The sequence below is a fragment of the Cetorhinus maximus genome, chromosome 4, assembly GCF_964194155.1.
Source record: "Cetorhinus maximus chromosome 4, sCetMax3.hap1.1, whole genome shotgun sequence".
NCBI classification, from domain to species: Eukaryota; Metazoa; Chordata; class Chondrichthyes; order Lamniformes; family Cetorhinidae; genus Cetorhinus; species Cetorhinus maximus.
In genome coordinates, this window is record NC_135882.1 from 77,595,252 (window position 1) to 77,607,396 (window position 12,145).

The 12,145-nt window shown below is 43.2% G+C and overlaps 1 pseudogene; it reads right to left on the minus strand.

Annotated features, from left to right (window-relative positions):
• Positions 1 to 3,956: 3,956 nt before the first annotated feature.
• On the minus strand, positions 3,957 to 4,135 carry LOC144680119 (U2 spliceosomal RNA; annotated as a pseudogene).
• Between the last annotated feature and the right edge of the window lie 8,010 nt (positions 4,136 to 12,145).

The following is a 12,145-nucleotide window of genomic DNA, read 5'->3' on the forward strand; positions in this document are numbered from 1 at the left end:
TGTGGGAGCTTGAGTTCAGCTGACTGAAGGTTGAAGTTGTAGTGTTCACTTTCCAGTTGGTGCTGATATCGCAAGATGAAGTAGACACACAGAGTCGGGATTAGTTCTGCAGACAAATGTAGGAAATCTTCCAGCAAAGACAAGCTCCAAGGAGCAGGCTGTTGTTCTGCCTGGAGGTCTGCTTCTTGGTGGCTCACCAGTTGGATGTTAAACAGCAGACTGACTGTGAGGCCAAAGATGCAATGTTAAAACTGTCCAAAAGGCCAGAGGCTTGGATCATGTGACATGGCCCATTAATGGTTAATTGTAGCTTAACAGTCAGTTTCTGTGCTTCTGGACAGAATTCCACTATTCCTCCTTTGGAGAGAGATGAGGTGGTTATTAACATCTCTTCCAGTATAATGAGTTCTGATTCCCCTCTTTTGTGATAGTTCTGGTCGGGGTGCCAGTTCGTCTGCACTTACTCTGCTTTCGTTGTTTACAACGAGTCTGTACAATGAGGTATGAGATTCCACAGGCTGTGTGAAGAATTCTTTTGTTCTTGAAACTCCTGGTGGGAGCTCCCTGAACAAAGGACCAATCCTGTGGTCATGTGACTTGTTGCTGCCATCGTTTTTGGTCCAACAGATAGTTCATTTTTAAAAAATGACAGAAGAATAAAGTTCTGGATTTCTTTTCACGCCATAGGGAACCCAACAACACACATACACACTTTCTCAACCCTTGTGCCAAATTTGACTCCAAAATGAGGTTCTGAGCGCACATCCACTCCATTACTAAGACTACCTATTCCCATCTCTGTAACATCACCCGACTCCTCCTCTGTCTCAGCTCATCTGCTGCTGAAACCCTCAGTTATACCTTGTTTACCTCAAGATTTGACTATTCCAACACGCTTGCTGGCCTCCAATATTCTACCCTCTGTAAGCTTGAGGTCATCAAAGATGCTCAAGGCACCAAAATTAGAGGAGTGCAGCTATCCTGGAGGACTGTGGGCTGGAAGAAATTACAGGGAGAAGGAGGGTCAAGGTCAGAAAGGATTTGAAATCAAAGATGATGAATTTGAAATTGAGGCCTTTCTTATGCGGGAACCAATAAGGAGTGATGGATAAATGGGACGGTGTGAGATAGGACACAGGCAGCAAAGCTTTGGATGACCTCAAGTTTACAGAGGCCAAAATATTGGAGGCCAGACAGAAGTGCATTGGAATAGTCAAGTCTTAGGTATGAGCTGAGACAGAGGAGGATTTGGGTGATGTTACAGAGGTGGGATAGGTGGTCTAGTGATGGCATGGATATGTGGCCATAAGCTCAACTTGGGGTCAAAATAACATCAAAGTTGAGAACAGTCTGGTTTAGCCTCAGACAGTTGCCAGGGAGGGGGATGGAGTCAGTGCCTAGGGAGCAGAGTTTGTAGCGGGGACCGAAGACAATGGCTTCCATCTTCCCAATATTTAATTGGCATTAATTTCTGTTTACCCAGTACTGGAAGTCGGACCAGCAATCAGATAATTTAGAGATAGTGGTGGAAACGAGACTGGTGATGAAGTAGAGCTGGATGCAGTCAGCATACATCTGAAAGCTAATGCTGTGTTTGCAGATGATATTACTGAGGGGCAGCATATAGATAAGAAATAGGGAGAGGGCCAAGGACAGCTCATTCGATACGTGATTTGCCTCCAACAACCAAAACAATCTTCTTTTGTGCTTGGTATGACTCAAGCTAGATTAGATGAATAAGAAGGAAACCAGGTCATGGTACAGTAGCGGCAGAAGTGCTGTTACAGGTGATTCTCTGGCTCTGATTTTTAAAATTTGTTCTTGAGATGTGATCATCGCTGACAAGGCCAGCATTTATTGCTTATCCCACTTGCCCTTGAGAAGGCATTGAATGGGCTATGGTGAGGGAACCAGGTACCTGCAATTCCACCCAACTGGACAACAGTGGGGAATCACAGGACAATCACGTTTAATTTCATGTGGTGTCACAGTGATCGTTCCTATATGCTTTTGTCCATTCATTCCACTCATGATTCCTTTCAGAGCCTTCCTTTTTTTGATTATATTAGTGAATATGCTCGCATGTTCTCGCAAGGGATGCTGACTGAAACCAGCTTTTATTGTTTTTGTTTGATTTCCTGTATATGCATTTTTTGCATGTTACCCAAAAATTAATACCATCATTTTTTTTGTATGGTAAAGCAGGTTTCTATATCTACAGCCACTGTAGTCTGGGGCAATAAAAAGCTTTTCCCTCATTTTAAATACAGTAATCATAGAAGCATCCTGGCTATACTATGAGCAGCTGCGTTTGAGGTTCCAACCAACAGTTATTACTACCTAATATATAAAAAAGGAATAAGGCTAGTCATCATCTAAGCAGGCGCCACCTAACTCATATCCAGGTTTTTAAAAAAAAAATTTTATTCATAAAATATCTGGAAGAATATTCCAAAACATTTCAAAATCACCATCACAAAAGTACAATCAGATTCAACTTTTACACATGGATCACGAGGTGCATCAATACAATCAATGAATATTACAATCATTTCAATATGGTCAATGCAGACAATCAGACAATGGTATTGGAGTTATCAACATACATCACGTTGCACTCTGAGGTGCTTCAATACAATTATAATACAATTAGTATTCAATGCATACATTCATTTTGAGCTGTACAGCCCGAGGGGCTCTCAACAGTTCCCAGCCCCTCAGTGCACTATGGCAGAAAGATCTTAGACAGCAACCTTTCCCCATTGCATCTTTGCAGTGGCTGCCCCAAGATTCTGACATGCTGCCGGCCAGAAGCATACTCTCGTACACTTCTAGCAGGTCTGGGCCGATCCAGTCCCACAGAGCCGAAAACAACTCCGCTGGCAAGCTGTCGCTTCCGGGAGTTTTACTCTTCTCGAAGGACTCAAGGGCCTTAGTCAGTTCATTAGGAGTTAGCGGTTTGTCCAGGCTCTCCCGTGTACTGTTGTCTAAGACCTCTGTGATAGAGGACAGGAAGGACTGGGAGGCTGTGCTGTCTGTGGGCTTCACATCATACAATCCGGCATAAAAGGATTTGCTGATCCTCAAAATGTCGGACTGCGATGACTTTACTGAGCCGTCTTCTTCCTTCAGGCAGCTGATCACAGAGCTCCCTCTGTGTACCTTTTGGAAGAAGAAACGTGAGCACGTCTCATCCTGCTCCACGGAGTGGACTCTGGACCGGAAGATGATCTTGGAGGCCTCCAAGGCAAAGAGCAAGGCTTGCTGGCTCTTCACCTCTTGAAGTTCCTCCTTGACATCGACCCCCATCAACTGCCGGTTACAGCACTTAGTCTGTTTGCAGTCCTTTGTCTGGTGCCCTTCCTGTTTGCAGTTCTTGCAGAGAGCGGCGCTGCAGTTGGCCGCCACATGACCAGACTTGCCGCATGAGTGACAAAGCTTGGGCTGCCCAGCGTAGACAAGGTAGCCACGGTTTCCCCCGATAGCGAAGCTGGAAGGAGGGTCTTGAGCGTGACCTTAACCTGGCATTTGCATGTCCAAATCCCGAAGGCGTCTCCAACCTCGGTGCAGCTCCCAACCTTGTCGACGTACCCGGCGAGGAAGGTGAACACATCAGCGACAGGGACGTAGGGGTTGTCGAGATGCACAGTCACCACACGGTCCTGTTGCAACGGCAGAGCAAAGAGCAGCTCCACCGTCAGGATCTTCACCTCTGGCTAGTCTCTCTTCTCCTCGAACGCCTTCAGGAACTTGACACAAGCTGCCACACGCTTGAAAGTCACGTCGAAACATCCAACGCTGGGGAAGTCTTGCAGGGAGTAGATCTCCTCCACTTCAAATCCACATGCCTTCACCAGGATCCGCTTGATGAAGAAGGCCCGATCCATGGGTGCTCCTCCTTCGCTGTCTTTCACCATCACCTGGACGGTGTTAGGTACCCCATGGTATGGGGCTCAACTGGTTATAGCCATCGCTTCACGACTACACTTGATCTTAGCCAAAAGGCCAAGAAACAATCATTAAACTGATTAGAACAGAAACTACACTTGATCTTAGCCAAAAGGCCAAGAAACAATCATTAAACTGATCAGAACAGAAACTACACTTGATCTTAGCCAAAAGGCCAAGAAGTGATATAGGTACCACATGAAGCTCATGTCAGGAATCAAACAGTATGAAATGTTCCTTCTCAACAACAGCTGGGTAGCAGCTGCCAGCACCACCTGACACTGTAGCTATGTAACGAAATCAGATCTTTTAGATGTTGAAATTTCCACTAAGCACACTGAATGAAAGTTGTGGTTTGAAAGAATCCTGCTCCTCCTTTAATATAAATAGGAAATTACTGGTAGGTTTGACTTAAAAGAGTCTGCTTATTTAAATTAGTAGCTCCATGAGCCACAGTTTATTTGAAGCTTCACATTCAACACACCAAGATCACAACTGGGTTATAATCAGGCTTCATTTTTGGCATTCACTTTTTACCACAGACATGTTCATTTACCCAGAGACTTAAAGAAAAATAGCTATTTCTGCAATCGCCTTGCAACATGCTGAACATTTCATCTAAGGATTACTATTCTTCTTCCATTTAAATGGTTAACCCTTGTTTTAAACCAGTCATCTGGTAAAGCCGGTATGTAAGACAACTAGCTGACACCTGGAGCCTATTACTAACACAAGAGCAGTTTTTTTTTGCCAAAACATTGCACTGGAAATGAATAGTTATTTTTGTCCTGCTTAGGCTTTAAAAAAATATGGCTAGTTCTCTTTTGTACTTTGATATTATACCTTCAAATAATTAAGTTATTGGGCAAATTCTTGACGTGAAATTAAAAGGTGATGAGTGTGATTTCCAGACTGCCTGTCATCGGAGCCACTTATTCCACTTGGTCAAGGTCTATAACTACTTGAGACAGTAGGGACAGTGAAAGAGGAAGTGGACTGAGAGACAGAAAATCCAGTGGCAATCGAAGCGTTTCCATGCTGCAAGAACTCTGACTCATTAAGTGGTCATTAACTCCATATCTGAAAGCTGCTGATGGCTCAGTGAATCAATGTACCACATAGTGTAGCACTCAGCTATAAAGACCAAAATGTCCCCTTGCTTGGTTCCTGGTTTGAGCAGATCTGATTAACCAAGTTTAATCAGGATAACCGTGAGGCTTTAGAATTGGTTTCAGTCTCTACTTGCTAAACAGTGATAAAGATCAATCGTTTTTTCTTGAATGCTTTCCATTGAGTCCTGCTGAAAAGTCATCGTGTACAGACATTGGTCAGGGCAGGACTGAGTTTAAGAATGAAATATAGAAATCAGTAGGAAGCAGTTCTACAGGTAGGGTCCAGAGTTGAGTGAGACAAGATCACATGGAAGCAGTGGCAAATAGCCATGTCAGCAATTAGTTCATTGTTATATGTTGAGCCTTGTGCAGGGAGTCAGAGTGATGCAATGGGTTAACCGTCCTTTCAATTTTTGGTTCTGGATTTAAATCCAGTTTATACAGGGTGGGATAAAAGCTGTGCTTCCATTGTTGCTGTTTTAATTTGCATTCCGTCAATGAGCTGGCGGCTGGCTAATTGCACCTTGCTTATCACAGTAGCAGACACATCAAAGACTGGGTCTACTACTGGGATGGCTGCAGATGGCGGGTGCCCTGGAATCTAAATTAAAGATAGATCAATACAAACAGAAAGAGAGGATTGTCTACTCCCATCCTGTCCAATTTCCCACTGGCAGGAAAAAGAACATGGTATTTGTCCACCCAAATTTTAATGAAATGGTGGGGTAATGTGATGCATCATGTTTTCTATCATTTTCTTAAATTACAATAGTGACTAACTATGCTTCAAAAATACTTCATTAGCTGTAAAATGTTTCAAGACATACTGTGGTCCTAAAGGGGGTTAAATACATGCAAGTCTTTCTCTCTTTCCTTACTAGCACCAGCAGCAATGGATTCAAGGAACGAAATCATGTAATTGACACCCGTGTGTTAGTCATGATTCAGCTGGTGGCACTCTTGCCCCTGAGTCAGAAGACTGTTTGTGGGTTCAACTCCCACTCCTGGATTTGAGGACAAAAATCTAAGCTGGCACTTCAGTGCAGTGCTGAAGGAGAGTTGCACTATTGGAGGTGTCATTTTTCAGATGTGATGTTAAACTGAGGCCCCATATGCTCTCTGAGGTGAATATAAAAGATCCGCTGTGACTAATTCAAAGAAGAGCAGGAGTTATCCCTGGTGCCCTGGTCAATATATATCCCTCAATCACCATCACAAAAACAGATTATCTGGACTTTATCACATTGATGTTTGTGGGAGCTTGCTGCGCACAACTTGGCAGCCATGTTTCTAATTACAACAGTGGCTACACTTCAGGAGTTCCTCTTTGGCTGTAAAATGAATTGAGACATCCAGAGGTTGTAAAAGGCATTATAGAATGCAAGTATTTCCTTCTTTCTAACACAGCTGTAACGCACTGGAGGAGACATAAATTTTACAAAGTCCCTTCCAGAAGTTTGTCATTGATCACAGGGTGATTGATTGCACTCCAGAATCTTTCAGTCTCAAAATCTTTGAACAATTTAGTCATCCTCTTCAGCTACCCTGAAGGCAGCTTGTCATACTCCAATGCTGCAGGCACTCGAGACCAGCAGCAGATATTTTACTCTCCACTTACCCCAACCCATACTTGATGTGGTCTGAAAGCCTGCCAAAATTATGTTAATTAAGTTGACCCCAAGGCCAGCAAGGAAGCGACTGAGTAGCCAAAAGTTTAGTTATTTTGAGTTTCCACTGGCTTGCTGCTGAAGTGGAAAATCTAACCAATGTCTCTGATGGCTTTAAAGATCTTAGATGAAATAAGTTTGGGCTATCTCAACCCAAGAGCTAGTTGAAAGAGCTAGAACAAAGTTCACAGCACAAACCTACCCATAACTAAATTGGTCATCTGTGCTTGAAAAAAAGCACAAATTTGACTTGTATGGAGAAATGTCATGGCCACACATCCTGCACCAATATTTAAGGTTGCAGTTAAGATATGTTGTTGGTTATGACATTAGCCAGGATTTTCCAGCCTCGTCCCGGCAGGACCCCCATGAGAGATTTGGCAGCCCAGCCAAAAGTCCATCGACTTTTGGCAGGACCGGATGATCCCGGCGAGGGGCGGGGCCACAAAATTTCGCCCATTGGGTAACTGGAGTAGAAAATCATCTCATTAATTTTAATTAATATAAAACTAACAAAACTAAAAATTTCCAAACTTCAAACTGTTTGCTCACAAATTTATCAGCAGATACTTTTGGAATAGTGGGATGTAGGAGTCGGGGGAGGGGGTGTGGGGAAGGAGTTGTGGACAGGAAACTCAGGAGTACTGGTTTCATGACATGTCCTGCAAATTTTGTCTAAAGAACGTCTTTTAAAAGTTTTCGGCCCAACAGCAAGCCTGACTGACTGACATGGCTGTCAATTGAGAAAGCCTGTCACGCAAGGCTGCAGCTGAACAACAGACGGCAAGAGGGGAGGCAGGGAAAGAAAGTGGCCACGGAGGAGCTGTTGGTAGTGGGGGGTGTTCCTTGTGGTTGGAGTAAGAGTAATCATGAGAATGTGGCTGAAAAGTATGGTCAAGGGAAGGTGGGGATTATTGGGATTGGGGTGAGAAATTGTTGTGGGGAAGAGATTGTGGGGAAAGGGGAGTGCATGGAGCTGGAAGCAAGTATGCTTGGTAGGCTGGGAGAGGGAAGGAAACACCCTTGCTCCTTCTCAACCCACAAGCAGTGCTGTTAAGTCTGTGATAGATCTGGCTCTTCCTGCCATCTTTTACCTTCTAGATTTCCCGAAGTCCAGGAAACCTGACTGCAATGAGTTATAAATAAAAGGCCTGTTAAAATGGAAGCACATAGTCTTCTTAAGAACTGTTGCTGATTGACCAGCCTCCTGAAAATGCCCACTCCCAACCCACCTCCTGACCCAGGCTCTGTCAAAACTGGAAAAGATTGGTTCGAGGCAAGTTGGGGTCAAATTTTAAATTATTAAGTTTTAACTTGCAACTTGTTTAAAATGCCCCCCTTTGAAAATCTATTTGCTTTGCAGCTGTAAAGTTAACAGGAAACTATTGATCTACTGCTCCTGCCCAGTACTTACTTAATGTTCGAAAAAAAACAGACCCCACTTGGAAGCATATCTTCATTGATCACAGAATCATTTTGCAAATGACTGCTAAAAGCACCAAATGCAAAGACTCCTCAAAAAACCAGTAAAAAAAAACAGCAAGAACTTACTTCCTGTGCTTTCTTGGACTTAAATCATATTGTTACTTGTCAATTTCACACATGTCATCTGCACACATTCAAAGCTGGTGGCCCACATTTCCCCATCATTGTAATAGCTGTCCTTCTTTCCTTCTCCAACTGCTTTAAATACTGTGACCTTTGCTGTCCTGTTTTGTCAAAGCCCAAATGCAGCCCATAGAAACCTAATGTAGCAGAGAAAATGGCTGTGTGCAGTTGTGTTACCCAATGGGCTATTATCTTACTTACTGTGTTTGTAACACATTGCATAGCACAGCAAATCTAAATGCACGCCACAGCAACTACATCTCTGGGCAGGCTTCACTTTAATCCAATTTGTTACTGCAAAAAATATATGTTCACTTCAAGATATATTACTCGCCTTACCATGGTTATCCTTTTACAGTATTTAAAGCTGGATTGTGTGAGACACAAAGTATTTTTCTGTTTTCTTTCCATTGTCTGTTTCCATTCAGGACCAATGAAGCCGCACAGAAGTTCCCCAAGGGTTTTCCACTCCAGCCACCCGAAAGCTATTCTCAGCTTAGCTCTTTCTAAATCTCTTCTTAATAAAAGGACAATGATTTTGCCAAGCCCAACCTTGAAACAAATTTGTTTCCAGGCCATGGAAACATTTTATTTTCTTGTCATTTCAAGGTCTGTGTGTCCCCTGCTGCTTGTATTCTTTTCTACCAAGAACATAAAGCCCCAAGAGGCAACCTATTTCAATAACTAAACCTTTATTTTTCCTTCCAGCTCCTCAAGGGGCTCACATGCTGACGTCTTTATGAACTCACAGAAACTGTTTTGCATGTTTCAGAATACACTTACGCAGAGTCATGAAGTTAGCGCACACAGAGTATGTTAACAGCCAAATCTTTCAGAACACATGGACACAACATAAACAAATGACGTCCTATTTCGTCTGCACTCAAACATCCACAAAGGCAAAAGGAAAAAAAGTAGCAGAATAACAGGGTGCAAATGTTTAAATGAAAAAAATTCTAACTATGCCTACTGCAAAGACAGTAGTGTGGTTTTTGTCAGAAATACCATTTGTACAAACTTTAAATACTTACTGTAAATCTGCCAGATTACTTATGGCATTGCTCATGGGCAATCTTGACTCTGTATGTTTGGCTGCTAATCTGGTCTGTGCCTTTAAGGCAATTAGATAGGCAATTCCAGGACACTGGAGCCTCTTCGAAATTGTTGAGGTGAATCAGAGGACATTTGAATTGCTGGTAAATTTCAGGCTCCATGTCAATGATTGACTTTCTGCCTCCTCTGTGTTAAGGTTACTTATCTTCTGTAACAATCTATTACATTTTGAATAGTAGTACCTGCTCTGTGACATCTGCTGAAAGCAGATATCCCGTGGAAGTTTCAGAAGTTCACCATTTTACAAGGACAGGAATATTATAACATGTATGATTCCATTTACTACAGTGGATCTATGTCCCTTTATGGGCATAAATAGGCTGAGATGCAATGGACAGCTCATTGTGCATAACAATGTGTGTTGCAAGTATTCTGTCTTAGAGTGCTGCAGATTATAGGTAAGAATTGTAAAAACTCTTGAGCTTTATAATGGGGAAAATCTCCATACTTGGAGCTGGTGTACTTGGTCACCACCTTTGTCCCTGTCGACACGGCGTGCTTGGCCAGTTCCCCGGGCAGCAGCAGGCACATGGCGGTCTGGATCTCCTGGGAGCTGATGGTGCTGCGCTTGTTGTAATGGGCCAGGCAGGAAGCCTCACCCACGATGTGCTCGAAAATATTGTTCGCGATTGAGTTCATGATGCTTATGGCCTTGGAGGAGATGCAGGTGTTGGGGTGAACTTGCTTCATCACTTTGTAGGTGTAGATGGAGTAACTCTCCTTCCTCGAGCTTCGCTGCTTCTTGCCGCCCTTTGCTGACGGTTTCTTTAAGGCTTTCTTGGCTCCATTCTTGGGAACTGGTTTCTTCTCATCAACCGTCTTCAATTTAATACACCAGCATTCCAGATGGTTAACACCCATTGGTACAGATTGCTTCAACAAACAAGACCTTGTTCCTGGGTGTCCCTATTCTCCACATGTGGCCATCACCATTGCAATTTCACCTATGACTTGCCTGTGGCCTTCAATAATTGATCTATGAACTAATTCATCAACACAGCTCTAAGGGTAGCCTGTAGCAGGTGCTGGTATGGTTAACACAATTTCCAAACATGTCATGCACTACACTCTGGGAGAACCATGTAAATATTTTATTTAGCTGATCTGCAATATGAAATGAGATCAGGATATTGTTGTTAAGTAAACAAAAGCAAAAAGTCAATCAAGATTAAATCTTATGGTGAGGGTGAAATCAATTAGAGTTTAATTGCTCTTCAGGCTGCGAGTTCGAACACTGAATTAAATTTGTGGCCTTATGTTTTTTAAGAGTAACTGCTAAGGTTATTTTTTAAGCCATGGGCTACAGATGCTCAGTATGAACAATATATTTTATATTAGTGCGAGAATTTTTCCATACATTTCAAATGCTTTTTATATAAATAAAGGTTTTAGAATAAATTTGCATAAAAGACAATTAAGCTCAAGAAAACTGTCTAATATATATTTGTCTATCATTAAGTGTGACATAAATATGTGATAAATACGTGCATAGGAAATATGCTCCATAATAGTCCACATTCTTATATTACTAGCAAGTCTCCCATCCATTGTTCTCAGTATATCAGGAAAGTACTGCAGGGAAACGGTGGCATAGTGGTATTTTTCACTGGACTCATAATCCAGAGACTCTGGGGACCTGGGTTCAAATCCCAGCACAGCATATGGTGAAATTCAAATTGTAAAAATGAATTTGGTTCACTAATGCCCCTTTAGGGAAGGAAACCTGCTATCCTTGCCTGGCCTACATGCAACTCCAATGTGGTTGACTCTTAAATGCCATCTAAAATGACCGAGTAAGCCACTCAGTAGCATCAAACCACTGTGGAGTCTAAAAGGAATGAAAGTGGATGGACCAACCGGCATCAATCTAGGCACAGGAAACAATGACAAACTCAGCTGTGTTGACCTTGCAAAGTCCTCCTTACTAACATCTGGGGGCTTGTGCCAAAATTGGAAAAGCTGTCTCACAGACTAGCCAAACAACAGTGTGACATAGTCATCCTCACGGAATCATACCTTACAGACAATGCCCACCAGCAGGACAGACCCAGCAGAGGTGGTGGCACAATAGTATACAGTTAGGAGGGAGTTACCAAGGGAGCCCTCAACATTGACTCTAGACCCCATGAAGACGCATCAGGCCAAACATGGGCAAGGAAACCTCCTGCTGATTACCACCTACTGGCTGCCCACACACCACCACCCTCCTCAGCTGATGAATCAGTGCTCCTCCATGTTGAACACCACTTGGAGGAAGCACTGAGGGTAACAAGGGTGCATAATGTACTCTGGGTGGGGGACTTCAATGTCCATCAACAAGAGTGGCTTGGTTGCACCACTACAGACTGAGCTGGCTAAATCCCAAAGGACATAGCTGCTAGTCTGGGTCTATGGCAGGTGGTGACAGAACCAACAAGAGGGAAAAAACCTACATGAACTCATCCTCACCAAGCTGCCATTGCAGATGCATCTGTCCATGACAGTATTGGTAGGAGTGACCACCACACAGTCCTTGTGGAAATGAAGTCCTGTCTTCACCTTGGGGGTATCTTCCATTGTGTTGTGTGGCACTACCACTGTGCTAAATGGCATAGATTTCAAACACATCTAGCAACTCAAGACTGGGCAACCATGAGGCACTGTGGGCCAGCAGCAGCAGAATTTTACTCAACCACAATCTGTAACCTTGTGGCCCAG